Source organism: Saccopteryx bilineata, chromosome X (assembly GCF_036850765.1).
Source record: "Saccopteryx bilineata isolate mSacBil1 chromosome X, mSacBil1_pri_phased_curated, whole genome shotgun sequence".
Lineage (NCBI taxonomy): Eukaryota > Metazoa > Chordata > Mammalia > Chiroptera > Emballonuridae > Saccopteryx > Saccopteryx bilineata.
The window spans coordinates 113,954,380-113,968,857 of NC_089502.1; the positions used below are offsets into that span (position 1 = coordinate 113,954,380).

At 39.8% G+C, this 14,478-nt stretch overlaps 1 pseudogene; it reads right to left on the minus strand.

The window, feature by feature from the left end:
• Positions 1-10,326: 10,326 nt before the first annotated feature.
• LOC136317794 (ferritin heavy chain pseudogene) lies at positions 10,327-10,866 on the minus strand (annotated as a pseudogene).
• Positions 10,867-14,478: the final 3,612 nt, after the last annotated feature.

The window sequence follows — 14,478 nt, forward strand, 5'->3', positions numbered from 1 at the left end:
TCTTTTTGCTAAACCCAGACGTCATTTATGAGTCTGTCTCATACTTAACTTTCAGCATCAAGTGAGTGGTACCTGAGACGGCAGTGGCCGCCAAGCCCCGTCATTGCTGGTCACCATCTTTTCTTGGAATGGTTTTGTTCCTTTCCATATCAGGCTCTCCTTCTTCCACTGTCCCTCAAACCACGGTCTACAGAAGTGTCTGCCCCAAACTGCCTCCTTGCCGCTTCACCCTCCCATGACACTGTTTGCCTTCTACCCACTGATGACACCTACACCTGTGTCTCCGGCCAGGCTTCATTGTTGAGCTCCACATGTGTACACCCAACTAACTGGACAACACGTCTTCTCAGAGATTTCACCTTCATAACAAACCCAGAGTCAGTCTTGTGGAAAACCTACTTTACCACCTTCCACCACATAATGGTTGTTCTTCCTGTGCATTTTCTCTGGAGGTTTCATTACCATTAACCCACCTGCCCAAGCCAGAAACCACAGGTCAGCCTTGACCCCTTCCTGTCCCTCATCTCATCCTACCTTACTCCTCAGTCACCAAATTCTGGCAGTATTACTTATTAATTTTATATACCTCTTTTTTTCCATTCTCTCTAGTTGATTGTAGTCTAGTCTAATTCACATTACTGTGCTCTCTCAGAGTGGTGGTATAACGTATATTTGATTTATTGTTTGAGAATATTCTATTCTGCAGTAAAAGACAAGGAAAACAGGAAGCATGGAATTAATGTGTGATAGGCGTAGAGAAATAATTTATTAACATAGAAAACATGTAAGCTAAGAGAATATGTAGATCAAAATATGTGTAAACATGAAAAAGAATGGAAGGACCAAGAAAACGGAAATAAATATTATATATATATATATATATATATATTATATGAGGCACGTGAGGATTGTGAGGCACTCTAGTTTAAGATGTCTTACTTCAGCCACCACTGGTGATACCCATCCTGGCCCCATGGGTCCTCCTCCTAAGAAATACCCTAAAACCCTCAGCTTTTCAACTAAATTATTAACAAACAACAGCTGTGGCTAGGTATATTTGTCTCTGCATCTGTCAGAAGAAGTGTGTGCCATTTTCCCAGGCACCTTCTGTTGTTAGATCCCTGGCTCACATCTCAACTCTTGTGCTTATAATCACACCATCAGCAAGGAAGGCTGATAAAGGGAGGCCAGCCTACTGTCTATTCAAGGATTCAGGTAACGTGGTCCTTCTACTTACTCGCACACTGTCCTTAGTGTATAAACCTACCTCAGGTCTTTCCTTTACTGTGTGCTGTGTGTTTTAAAATGTATTTGATAAACTCTGGGATACAAGTTTTTCCTATTCTTTGTGGGTCTTTTCCTTCAGACTTCCTATATAGTATGCCTGGTAGTGTGCTTGGATACCACCATTGTTTCATGAGGGATAGAATCCTGAAAGACATATAAGAAGCACTAGTGTCCTTAATTCTTCATCCTTCTCTATATGCATAACCCTTGTTATGTGGCTTTACAGCTGCACCAATCAAGGGACAAAATGTTTTGTCTTGCTCTTTGAAATGGAGCTCAGCAAGATGGTGTGTTTTGCCCAATGGGATGTTAGCAGACATGATGCTAGCAGAAGCTTGAAAGAGCACTTATCTGTTTAAGATGTGTCTGAGTTTGCTTTCTAGCTTGTCTGGAGGAGGGTAAAAGAGACAGAATGGCACCATGGCAAGTCAAATCCAGTCTAGGTCGCTTGAGTCCCGGTGGCTGGAGATGAGTGAACCCAGCTAAGGCCAGAGGATCCGTTTACCTCAACTCAGCTTAGATTATCCAACATCCAACCGACCTGAATACTCATGAAAAATAATAATTAGATTTGTTTTAAGGCACTAAGTTTTGGGGAATTTGTTCCACAGTAACAGTCAAAATACACACACACACACAAACACACACACATTTAGTAGCCTTCTAACTTGTATTCCTGGCTGTTGTACTTTTTTCCAATACTTTTCATACTGAGGTCATAGAAGTCTTCTAATCTACACATAGTTGGCCCCATGATTATTAATCTAATTACACTGAAATGTTTACAGCTCACTCACTGATTCATTTTCTCTCTCACCTCCTTTCCTTTGAATATGCTGTTTTCTCTACAGGACACAGTCTTACAGCTGGCCTTTTCTAGACATAAACTCTCCTCATTCATCAGATTATAACCTTGAAATCAATTATTCTAAAAAAATCTCTTGTTTTCCAAACTTAGTTTAGCCACATACAGGTAGTACCACATTGCCCTGTGCTTCCCCTATTATACCAATTAATTACATGTTAATTGCCTGTAAACATATCTGCACCATCTGACTATAAGTTCTATGAAAAATGGTAAAATGATGTCACTATTGATTCCATAATACTTTATTTAGTATATTGATTGCATTAATGGTACCAAGTAGTAGTGTCTCAGTTGTTCAGTCTGCAATAAGAAAATAAAATAGACTGGGTGGCTTTGAAACAACAAATTTATTCTCACAGTTCGAGAGGTTGGAAAGCCTAAGATCAAGGTATCAGCAGATACAGTTATAGATGATGTCCTGTTTCCTGGTTCATAAATGGAGCTCTTTTTGCTGTGTCCTCACATAGTGGAAGGGAAAATGGAGCTTTCTGGAAATTCTAGTCCTATTCTGCCCTCTTGACCATGATAACCATCTCCCAAATACCTCACCTCCAAGTGCCATCATATTATGAATCAGGTTTCAACATATGAATTTTGGAGGGATGCAAACATGCAGTCCATAGAAAATGCTTTCCATATAGCCTTACCTTCTGCATATAACTCTGAAGTCTCCTCTTACTCTAGCTTTGGACCCGGCCAGGTGACTTTCTTTACCCAAGAGAATGTTCGTATAATACAAGCAGAGCCTGAACAGGTGGTGGCACAGTGGATAGAACTTTGGACTGCGGTGCGGAGCACCCAGGTTCAAAACCCCGAGGTCCCAGTTTGAGCATGGGCTCAACTGGTTTGAGCAAAGCTCACCAGCTTGGACCCAAGGTCAATTGCTTGAGCAAGGTGTTACTCGGTTTGCTGAAGTCCCACAGTCAAGGCACATATGAGAAAGCAATCAATGACCAACTAAGGTGTCACAATGAAAAACTGATGATTGATGCTTCTCATCTCTCTCCGTTCCTGTCTGTCTGTCCCTATCTATCCTTATCTCTGACTTTCTCTCTCTGTCCCTGTAAACAAAAAAACAAACATAACATTAAAAAGTACAAGCAGAGTCTTGGAAAGTCTGAGCATGTTTCCACTTGCCCTATTCCATGATTGGTTTTGCTCACTGATTCACCTTTTCCTCATCATGAGAGACTGTGCAAGTTAGCTTGCTGGAAAGTTAAGAGAAGCTCAAAGAGAAGAGGTAAAGGCATCCTACATCAGCCAAAAGCTAGATGACATTTGGACATGTGAAAGAGTCCAAAGAAGGCCAACATAATGACTTCCCAACTCAGAATGACTACAGATACATGAGTGATCCTGGTCAAGACCAGATGAATCAGTCAATTAATGTACTTAAGAGCAGTAATAAATGGTTGTTATTTTAAGTCATTGATTTTTGAAGTACTTTGTTATGAAACATTTTTCTAGCAAGAGACAATAAATAATGTATCTCCGTACTTCCTTCATGCTGCTATTTTTTTAAAAACATCTTTAAAATGAGATCTATCAGCCAAAATTGAAAGGGATAACTTCTGCCTGTTTTTCTATTTTCAGGACATTCTTTACTTCATTTATTTTAGTCCACTTTTCTCTTGATCTTCTCCCAGAACTTTTGAACTGATGGGCCTTGAAACTCTGACTCTACCTTCATTCATTCCTACTTTTAAATTTCTTACCTCTTTTCAAATCATTTTGGCAAATATCATTTGGCCATTTTAATTTGCATCTTACATCCTTTTTTTTTTCTTCTTCTTCTTCTTTTTTTTATATGTCACCCTTATTTACTGAGTGGCATGCTAGAGCCAAGTTGTACTGACTTGCAAAAGCTAATGGTTTCATTTTCAGGAAAGTTGTGATGCAATTATTTTAAAAAATGTCTTTGAAATCAGCCTTGGTAGAATTATTTACACCACAGAAATAATCAAACTACAAATCAGACATCTTTTCCCACCTACAGAGATTTGGTTGTTAAATATTCATTAGCACACCATATTTTATTGCTGGAACTCACTGCTTCTGATCTTTGTCAGGGGGTAGATACCTTGCCTATGGGTGTGGCGTTCTAACCGGAGGCTGGTAAAGGTGCTCAAGTGTCTAGCCTTTGTTTTCCTATTCATCTGTGTCCTATAAATGCAGGGATTTCTATAACACTCTTTCTGTACACTATCTTCTCTTTACTGGAGAAGGCATACTTAGTTGGATGTGACTAAAAGTCTAGCAAAACCTTTTCTTTCTTGATGCTATAATGAAAATCAGTGAATCTGTAGCTGTGCAGCCTTCAAAGACCTTTTTAGTCAAAGAATCTGACTAGCAGTATACCAGAAGATGAAAAACTGAAATAATTATTTTCTTTTATCCCTGGAAGCTGGAGAAAAAAAAAAGAATAACAACAGCAACAACAACAAAAACAACTTCAAAACAATGAAATGGTCTCAGGACTTCATATCTGGAGGTAGTGATAAGAAGAATTAGAAGAATTTAGAATTTATTTTACTGCCAGTGTTGGTAGGAAACACCACGTACCCAGATGCGTTCCTTTGGCATCACTTTGGCTCTCTGACACCCCATGTTCTCCTTGATTTTCCAGGCAGGGGCAGCCTTGAAGACAAATACCACTGCCACCCTCTTCGACACTGCCAGCTGATCTGAGGCAAACTTTTGCCTTCCAGTGGACAAGTCCATTGTGCCTGTTCAGTCTTTGTGGTTCATTGTGAAGTAGTGGCCGGCACAATAGCACGTAAAATCACATTTTTTCACACCTTTCCTTGCCTATTGCATTTTTAATTTCTCTCCCTTATTACTTTGGGTTCACACCTTCTAACTAAATCAACATTTTAACAACAATGAAACTGAGTTTCAAGCTCTGTCTTCTAAGGATGAAGGCTAAAATTTATGTATTAGTTCTCAGAATTTTCCCATCTATTAAAATCTTTGCTATATATTACTTATATTTTTGCACATATTTTCTATTTGTTACTTTTTTGAGAATTTCCTCTCCTCTATATTTTATTCTTTTCAATTACAGTTTATATGTGATATTACTCTGTATTAATTTAACGTGTACTATATAGTGGTTAGACACTCACACTTTATAAAATGCCCCACTGATATATCTCCTCCATTTTTCTGAAAACCTATTAACATGTTGCAATTTCTGTAATCTCTTAGTCCTAGTTTATTATGTTTTGAGATGATTACTTTATTTAATTTTGAAGCTGATTAAATTGCTCTTCAGCAATCTCATTCAGTTATTCAGTCCATTGATTGAACATTTTATTTCCAACAATTCATTTTTTAATTTCTGTGATCACTTATGATTTTGTGGATGCAATATATTATTTTTACTCTCAGGGGATGTTAAATATGCTTATTCCAAAGTTGTATTATTACTCTAATAATGCCTTATCTTTGGTTATAAGTGGGGGTCTTGGCATGCTGGAAAATCAAAAGTCTACTGACTAACACGTTATTTTCTTTGTAAAAATAATTTAAGGAAAGCAAACATTTAAACTTAGGCCAAAATGTAATGACAAAACTAATTTGTTATTCTATCGGTAGTAATTCAATTAGTCCACAATTAACACAGTTATTTGACACCCATTAGTGAAGGTATTAATTACCATCTCCACTTGCAAGTGATGAAAGAAGGTACAGAGAGGTTATCTTATAATAAACTCGAGGCCACTTAACTTGTAATTGTGGGAGCTGGGATTTAACCTGAGAGTCCTGGCATCAGAGAAAACCAAAAAGCAATCAGCCTTGACGTATAAGACATCTTGAACCTGATTGGCTCCTTTCCTAGAAAATTCTCTCTTCCCATCATGTTAAATGTGTAGTCAAAGTAAGCTGGTTGATTTTACAGATTAAATTAACAATGATCTGAGTAAGATAATGACAGATTTACTTCTTTGGGAAATAGACTACTTTTCCCCTGAAAATCAGTATGTCAGCTGAAAATTCACTTGAATGTTATAATTAGCATTCAAACAAATAAATCCAGTTTATGTCACTGTATGCCATCGAAAGTGTTCTCTATCTCACTGAAAAAGCAGCCAAAAGAATGATGATTTCAAGACTTGGTAGAGCAGTGCTTTAGAGGGAATAAAAATTAGCGGTTGACTAGTATGCTCACACTGGTGCAAATTTCTGTGTGCCTAGGCCCTGGCCGGTTGGCTCAGTGGTAGAGCTTCGGCCTGGCATGCAGGGGACCCGGGTTTGGTTCCCGGCCAGGGCACATAGGAGAGGTGCCCATTTACTTCTCCACTCCCCCTCCTGCCCATCCTCTCTGTCTCTCACTTCCCCTCCCGCAGCCGAGGCTCCATTGGAGCAAGGATGGCCCGGGTGCTGGGGATGACTCCTTGGCCTCTGCCCCAGGCGCTGGAGTGGCTCTGTTCTCCGCAGGGTGACGCCCCGGAGGGGCAGAGCGTAGGCCCTGGTGGGCGTGCCGGGTGGAACCCGGTTGGGCGCATGCGTGAGTCTGTCTGACTGTCTCTCCCCGTTTCCAGCTTCAGAAAACTACAAAAAAAAAAAAAGAAAGAAAAAAATATCTATGTGCCTAATCAGTTACTTCTATAAGCATTAAATCACATTTTTACAACAAGTGAAGCAAAACATAAAAGGTTTGTTTAATGAAGAAAGAATCATTAACAGGTCTCACTCATTTTCTATCAGAGTAAAATTATACAAATGATAAACATAAACTGAACTGCCAGAGAGGTCTGAGAGTTGATTCAGAGGTCAGTCTTGAGAGGTACTAGTTTCACACAGTAGGTGGGTTTTAGAAAAAATAACAGTGTGTACCGGAATTTATAAAATTATGCATTGCCCTCGTATCAAATTTTGGATGTTCTGTTTCATGTTTTCTCAACAAAATTTATCAATAGAATTTGAGTGACTCAGGGCCTGAAGGACAATATGCATAATTCAGAGTAAGGCCGAGAGTGTTTTATAATCTTTGATTAGTTATTGGAGAACCCTGCAAAGTTTGGAAGTGGGTAATATTCCTAGTTGTGTTGCTGAGAAGGGCCCAGCAGCATTTATGTTCAGCAATCATGTGGCTTCTTTCTTTCCTCCAAAAACTATGACAGGAAAGGAGCAGAAAATCTACCAGGCAAAGATTAAGAACCACCATCTTAACTCCAAAAGCTGTCTGCATTGTTCAGGGACAAAGGTAGAAATACCTGCATGTTGAAGCACTCAACTGAGAGGTAATGGTACATGTACATCTTCAAGAGGAAGTTGTTCAATATCAATAAAATTCTTTATCATCCATTTGGATATTCCTGGAAATAATGGCTGTGTTAACAAACAACACACTTAATATCTTTAATTTCTTCATCTGTATAATTTTATTATCCAGTGTCACCCCAATAAATTCAATAAAAAATTTTTAAAAATCTTCAATGATAAAGTAAGAATAGGAAGCTCAAACTTCTGGAGAAAATAAAGAGAACATATGCAAATTATAAAGTGCCATACTAGAAGTCAAGTATTATATTGAAAATTGTCACTAGGGGATAGATAGTTTGCTGAGGAACAATATTTATGCTGTGCATTGCCAGTGCTAATTTAATTTATTTTACTACCAGTGGAAGATGATATAGTGAGGGGAAGAAGAACAGGTCAAAGTCTGGTTGCACATTGTTATCTCAGATACTATTTTTTTGCAAGGTGGCACACAGTTTATATAAAGTAAAACTTCTTTAGGTGAAATTTATTGTAAAAGTGTTAAGGTTTTTATTATAAACACTTAAATGAAGCCAACCAAGTAGGCATGAATTGGTAGCTTTCTTGTCATAAGAGGCAATAAGAAAAATCTCAAATACCAATGTACCCCTAGTGACCAGTTGTAGAGGCCCTGAATAGGAACATAGAACAGGCACAGTTCAGTGCTTTGAGGCAAAACCACAGTTGAGTCACTAATAGAAAGTACTGAGCACAGTACCATACTGAACACAGCACAATAAGAATGGAATTAGCAAATCTCATTAATCAATAAATGGTGTAATATCACAAAAGTGAGCTACTTCCCTTGCCCTTTTGTCTTTTCTAAAGCAGATTTTACATACTATGCTATTCACACTCGTCTGCACCTCTGGCCCAAAGTCCCCAAATTAATAAATATCACTACCATAAATTCTAGTATGCAATTCTAAACATTAGAACCTAAATTATTTTACTCATTTCCCATTCTTCACCTCTGGTCTGTAAGCAAGTCCTTTTGGCTCATCCAATGCATCTAGAATTTGTCTGTATCTCTTCATTTTCTCAGTCATCACCACAGTAAAGCCAGCACCGTCTTTTATGAGGACTAGCTACAAGATCTATTAACTGGTCTCCCTGCTTCAGTTGTCCTCCAACCTTACATTCTGCAAAGTAGTGTGTCACTGGCAATATTCAGGGGAATTTATTTTACTTAATAGTCAATATCAGAATTTGACCTTCAGCCTTGACCTCATATTATTCAATGTTTTTAGTGAGATAATTTGGCGATTAGGGTACCGTGGTACCACAAAGGAAGAGTACAATTGAAGCAAAAAACTATACTTCGATGTTTTCTAAGGGCTACGCGCATGTCCAGCATGGTGACCATGGGAAGTCATTCCCAAGTTTGTGGGAATGGGACCTATCCTAAGTCTCAGCTATGGTGATCACTCTTGCTGAGGGTGAGGTTGTCAAAGAGGTACTATGCCAAGATGTTTTCTGGGGTCTTCTTGTTGTAACTCAGAAAATGTTAAGAAACATTACTATTTGCATCTTTTAGTAAACAAGGAAATTTCAGGTAAAATGTAAGAACCCTTTATTTTAATCATTGCCTCATCCCATTCTCTTTACTCTTTCTCCAGAAGCAAACCCAGTTCTGATTTTAAGGCCACGTTTTAAAATTTTAGCATGAATGTGCGCCCACATTCACCAGAGCCACACATCATCCACCTCACCCCATCCCCATATACCATTGTTTATAAGCGTTGATTGGTTTTGTGTTTTCTGAGGCTGCAGGGAGTACCTGCTCCATCCATCCAGGGTCCCACAGAATATCTCCTTTCTCCAGTCAGGGTTCCACACAGTAATTCTTTCCTTTTTCCAGGGTTGCCCCCCCCAAACAAAAACAAAAGCAAAAAACCTGACCAGGTGGTGGCACAGTGCATAGAGCTTTGGACTGGGATGCCGACCTTAGTTCAAAACCCTGAAGTCTCCAAGATCAGCGCGGGCTCATCTAGTTTAAGCAAAGCTCCCCAGCTTGGACCCAAGGTCTCTGGCTTGAACAAGGGGCTACTTGGTCTGCTGAAGGCCCGCAGTCAAGGCACATATGGGAAAGCAATCAATGAACAACTAAGGTGTCGCAATGCACAATGAAAAACTAATGATTGATGCTTCTCATCTCCCTGTTCCTGTTTGTCCCTGTCTGTCTTTCTCTCTGACACTCTATCCTTGTAAAAAAATAAAAACCTCCTCCTCCATCCAGCATCCCTGGCAATACTTCTTCTGCATTCTAGTGTCCCCCAAAATATTTCCTCCTCCATCCCGGCTCCTCCACAAAACCTCCTTCTCCATCCAGCATCCCCCGCAATACCTCCTCCGCGATCGAAGGTCCCCCATAATACTTCCTCTTCCACCCAGGCTCCCCCACAAAACCTCCCACTCCATCCAGCGACCCACGAATACTACCTCCTCCATCCTGGATCCCCTACAATACCTCCTCCTCCGTTCAGGGTCTGTGTAAAACCTCTCCCTCCATCCAGGGTCCTCCGCAATACCTCCTCCATCCAGATTCCTGTGCAATGCCTCCTCCCTCCCACCAGTCCCACACAATACCCCGTCCTTCCCTCCCACCAGTCCCACACAATACCCAGTCCCTCCACCCATGCATTTCCCGAGCTGCATGTGGTTGGTGTAAGGATGGGTTGAAAGATACCTCGAAACCTGTTTAAAAACAAAAGGTGAACGTTTTCCACACACAAATCAATGAAAGACGTTTATTTATTTACAAAACAACAAGTTTATTAGAAGAAATGGTAAAACTTGAACATAAAAACTTAAGTGAACGTTTTGCAAGGGTAATAGTGCAACGTGCATGCTCACAAGCTGAGGAGGGGCTGTCACTCCATGACTATCGGGAAGGCAGTCCAGACTCAGTCCTTGCTGTCATCCAGGGTGAGCTTGCCAAAAAGGTGTTCCTCCAGGCCGGGTTCTGGGGCTCCCATCTTGCGCAGGATCGTGATGTGTTCCTCCAACTCTTTGTTGAACTTCTGATTTTCCTGCAGGCAGTGCCTCTCCAGGAGGTCGCACAGAAGGGTGTCCTTCTTCTGGGTGGCCAGCTGGTGCAGACTGAGCAGGCTCTGCTTCACCTTCAGCGACAGACGCAAGGCGCTCTCCAGGACCTTCAGGCTGTTCTCCCAGGAGCCGCCATAATTTCTACTGAAGTCGCACGAGGGGGTGTTGCTACTGCGCTGGTTCACCAGCTGGATGAGCCTGTCAGCAGTTGCCCTCTCCTTGTCTGACTGCTCTCGGAAGAACTGGGCGAAGTACTTTGAGACCATCTTATCAAAATAATGAGCCATGGACCTGTAGACGAACGCTGCGTAGAGCTCCAGCTGGATCTGGTCAGTGATGGCGGCCTCATAGTCGGGGTGGTAGGTCTCGCTCACTAGTGAGGGCAGTGAGGACGCCATGTTTGGAGGTGCCGGCGTGGGTGGGCAGCACTGAGGATAAGGTGGCGCAGTGGGGGCTGCAGGACAGGCAGCGGCAGGACGAATGTGTAGGTTACCGGGCGTGGGAAGATCCCCGGAATAGGTGGCCAGGGCTCCCAGAGGCTGAGTCAGCAGCAATGGCGGTGGGACCTCCTTGTGCCCCCATTATCGAAGAGGAAGTCAACGCTGCTGAGTTCCGGTTCCGGGATTCAACGGAACCTCTGCAATCAAAAGGAGGAACCCTACAGGTGGTCTCAGGCGCCAGGGGGAAGCTCTGGAATGGCACTGGAAATGAGGTCTGTTACTTTGGAGAGGGAAAGGGTGGAGTCATTTTCTTAGGGGAGGTGGGGTAGGAGTGGGGGTATTCTGTTCTAGGTTCTATCAAAGCCTGGTGAGGCCCAGAAACTTTATTCTGAGCACCTGACGTCTACTGAGTTTTTAAATTTAGTAGTATTTCTATTTTCAAGTACTTTCTATTGTTTTCTGGTTACTCCCTTTAATAGCACTGTGATCCCATTGTCTTCCTTAATATTCTGTAATTATGAATTTGGATTTTTTGGTAAAGTTCCTTATGTTTACTGTGTCTTTGTGTGTAATGTGGGGTTTTTTTGTACATATATAAATAATTATGTTTGTCCCTCACTATCTGTTTCACTTTCCTAAAATACTGGCAAACATTTGTGTATTCATATTTGGGAGTAAAAGGCACATATGTGAGAGTAATTAGCTTATGTAATTAACGTGGATCTGATCTACAGTTGTGATGTCCATTTCACTAATAGGCTTGTCCTCTGAATGGGAGGGTGGAGTGTGTCAATTATTCAGTGATCTTTAGGTGTATGTGTCATGGAGTTTGTCTAATGTAAGATTGGGGCAGGATCAGAGCAGGGCAGCAGCAGACAGATCTGTTGTTCAGAAAGTATGTCTTTAATTTCACAGTCCACCAAAGACCCTCTATAGTCCTTTGATTTCATTGACTTTGTTCTTAAATTGTTTTGAATGCACTTGCCCTTCTACAGCAGATATGTTATTTTTTTTATAGCAGATATCTTAAATCACCCATTTATCAGTTTGAAAGTATCTCCTGTTTCTGTCTTCTAAGATTTCCTCACAATCTCTGATTTGCTAACTATATCCTTTCCAGTGTGTGTATGTATAGGTAATTGTTTTTGTTTCTCGTCTGCTACCATGATTCCATTATCATTGTTTACTTTTAAAAAAATGCAAGTAATTATTTTTTAAATAGTTAATACATTCACATGACTCAAAAAACTCATAGTTCTACACTCTGTAGGCAACCAATGAAATTGTACTTGTTATAATCAGGAAAAGAAAGAGGAAGAAAAAGAAATAATAATTCATGTTAGGAATAATTATACAGCCATAAGAAAGGAATGTTTAAAAACATATTGTTTAGAAGCATATTATTTTTGAGTGCACATGGAACTTTTACCAAGAAAAACCATATACTGGACCATACAATAAGCCTTAATAAGTTTAAACAAATTCAAATCATGAGCTATGTTCTATGAGAACAATGGAATTAAAATAGAACTCATTAAGAGAAAGATATGTGAAAAATCTCCAAATATTTGGAAACAAATAATATAATACACTTCTAAACAATGTATGGGTCAAAGAAGAAATTATAGGGGTATTTATTGGAACTGAATGTCAGCAAAACACAATATATTCACATTGGTGAGATGAAGGTAAACCGTACTTAAATGCAAAGTTATAGAACAGAAATCCCTATATTAGGAAAGAAGAAAAGTCAAAAAAATTACACTGGGGAACAAAATTATTGTTGCATCTACAAAAACACTTGTTCTTACCTAACTCCAGTCTGCTGATCTCAAATCTGACATTAGTTTTTCTCTGGAAGCTACAGGTTTTTTTTTTTTTTTTTTTGCAATTCAAGATTTTAGGTTTTTATCTTATTGTAAAATTTTCAACATTTCGTTTAACATAAGGAAGTAGAATGTCTTCTTGAGCATCATCTTTGTAAAAGTATAATAATTTTTATCTTGCAGTAAATACACTAATACAACAAAAGACATGATTGCATCAGAATTTGTCTACAATTTTGAAATAGAACATATTAAAACATTTATTTTAATCATAAAATTTGCACAAAACTTCTTTATATCTTATTCAGGCAAAAATTTGCGTTTGTAGCTCTTGTGTTTGCGTACTTGTTGAGGACAATCTCATTTGATACTCCAGCAGTAGTCTTCTCATCACTAAAAGCACTAAGATTTTGGGGAAACTTATCAAGGTGACTGTTCAGGAAGTGAATCTTAACGCTCATGTTACATCCAATGTCGTGGAAAGCCAACAGCATCATCTGAACCAGAAGTTCCTAGTTTTCTGCTCTTTTATTGCCAAAGACGTTCTTTTGTGACTGTCACAAAAGACTGCCATGCTGCTTTCTCCTCCTTATTCATCTTCCTGGCAAATTCTTCATCACATATGAGGGTACAAATTTGACGTCCGTCAAATACACCTGCTTTTATCTTCTCAAAAGTCAAAGCAGAAAATATGTTGAAATCATTCACTTTCTCTATTCATAGCCTGAAAAAACTGCTTCATTAAGCCAAGTTTGATGTGAAATGGGGGAAAAATGATCCTGTCTTGATTATCTACAGGTTCACTCACAGTATTTTGCAACCGTACTTCCAGAGCTTCACATTCAGCCACTCCTTCTGTGTCCAGTGTTTGTCCTGAACTTGGCTGTCCTAAACTCAGAAAGCGAGGATACTTCATGAAAGCAATCTGTTGTCGTAGCAGGAAATTTACCATTTTAAAAGCCACACAAATGATCCAGTTATGCTCCTCCTACTTCAAAAAGTTGAGGACAATTTTTATGTCATTATCATCTTCTCGCAGATGAGTTGAATAACCAATTGGAACTGCTGCATAAACATTACCTTTGTGTACGAGAACACATTTCAGACTCCGTTTGGAGCTGTCAAGAAATAGCCGCCATTCTGTTGGACTGTAAGTGGTAACACCTAGCTGGCTGAGAAGACTACTGATATCATGACAGTAAACAAAGAATTTGTCTTCAGAGAAAAAGTCCACAAAAATCTGTTCACGCTTTCTGAAATGGGATATTTTAGCTGACCGGTGAAGTGAATGGGATATTTTAATAACCGGTGAAGCTGAGTTATTATCCTCCAGAAGCCTGGAGGATAATAACTCAGCTGATTTCTTTGGTAGGCACAAATGTCTTACTAAGTCATTCAGTTCAGGTTTGGTAAACTGCTGAGTGTTTAATGACTGCTTGGCATCAGAAGACCCTTAAGATTCTACAACCATTTCCTCATGCATCTTATCAAAATACACTTGATCACCATGTTCACTTTCTTTGTCCTTAGAAGAAATAAAACCATTGAAAACTGCAACCGGGCGTGTCTCAGAGGGTGGGATAGGTCGTATTGCTGAGGGAACATTAGGATATGCTATCATATGCCCTTTTCTCTTGCTGATGCTTTTTGTATGGTCAGACAGAAATAACAGTCACTGCTGTGGCCCTTAGGTTCACACCAAACCTTGGGAACACCAAAAGGCATTCCTTTGTGTTTTTCTTTT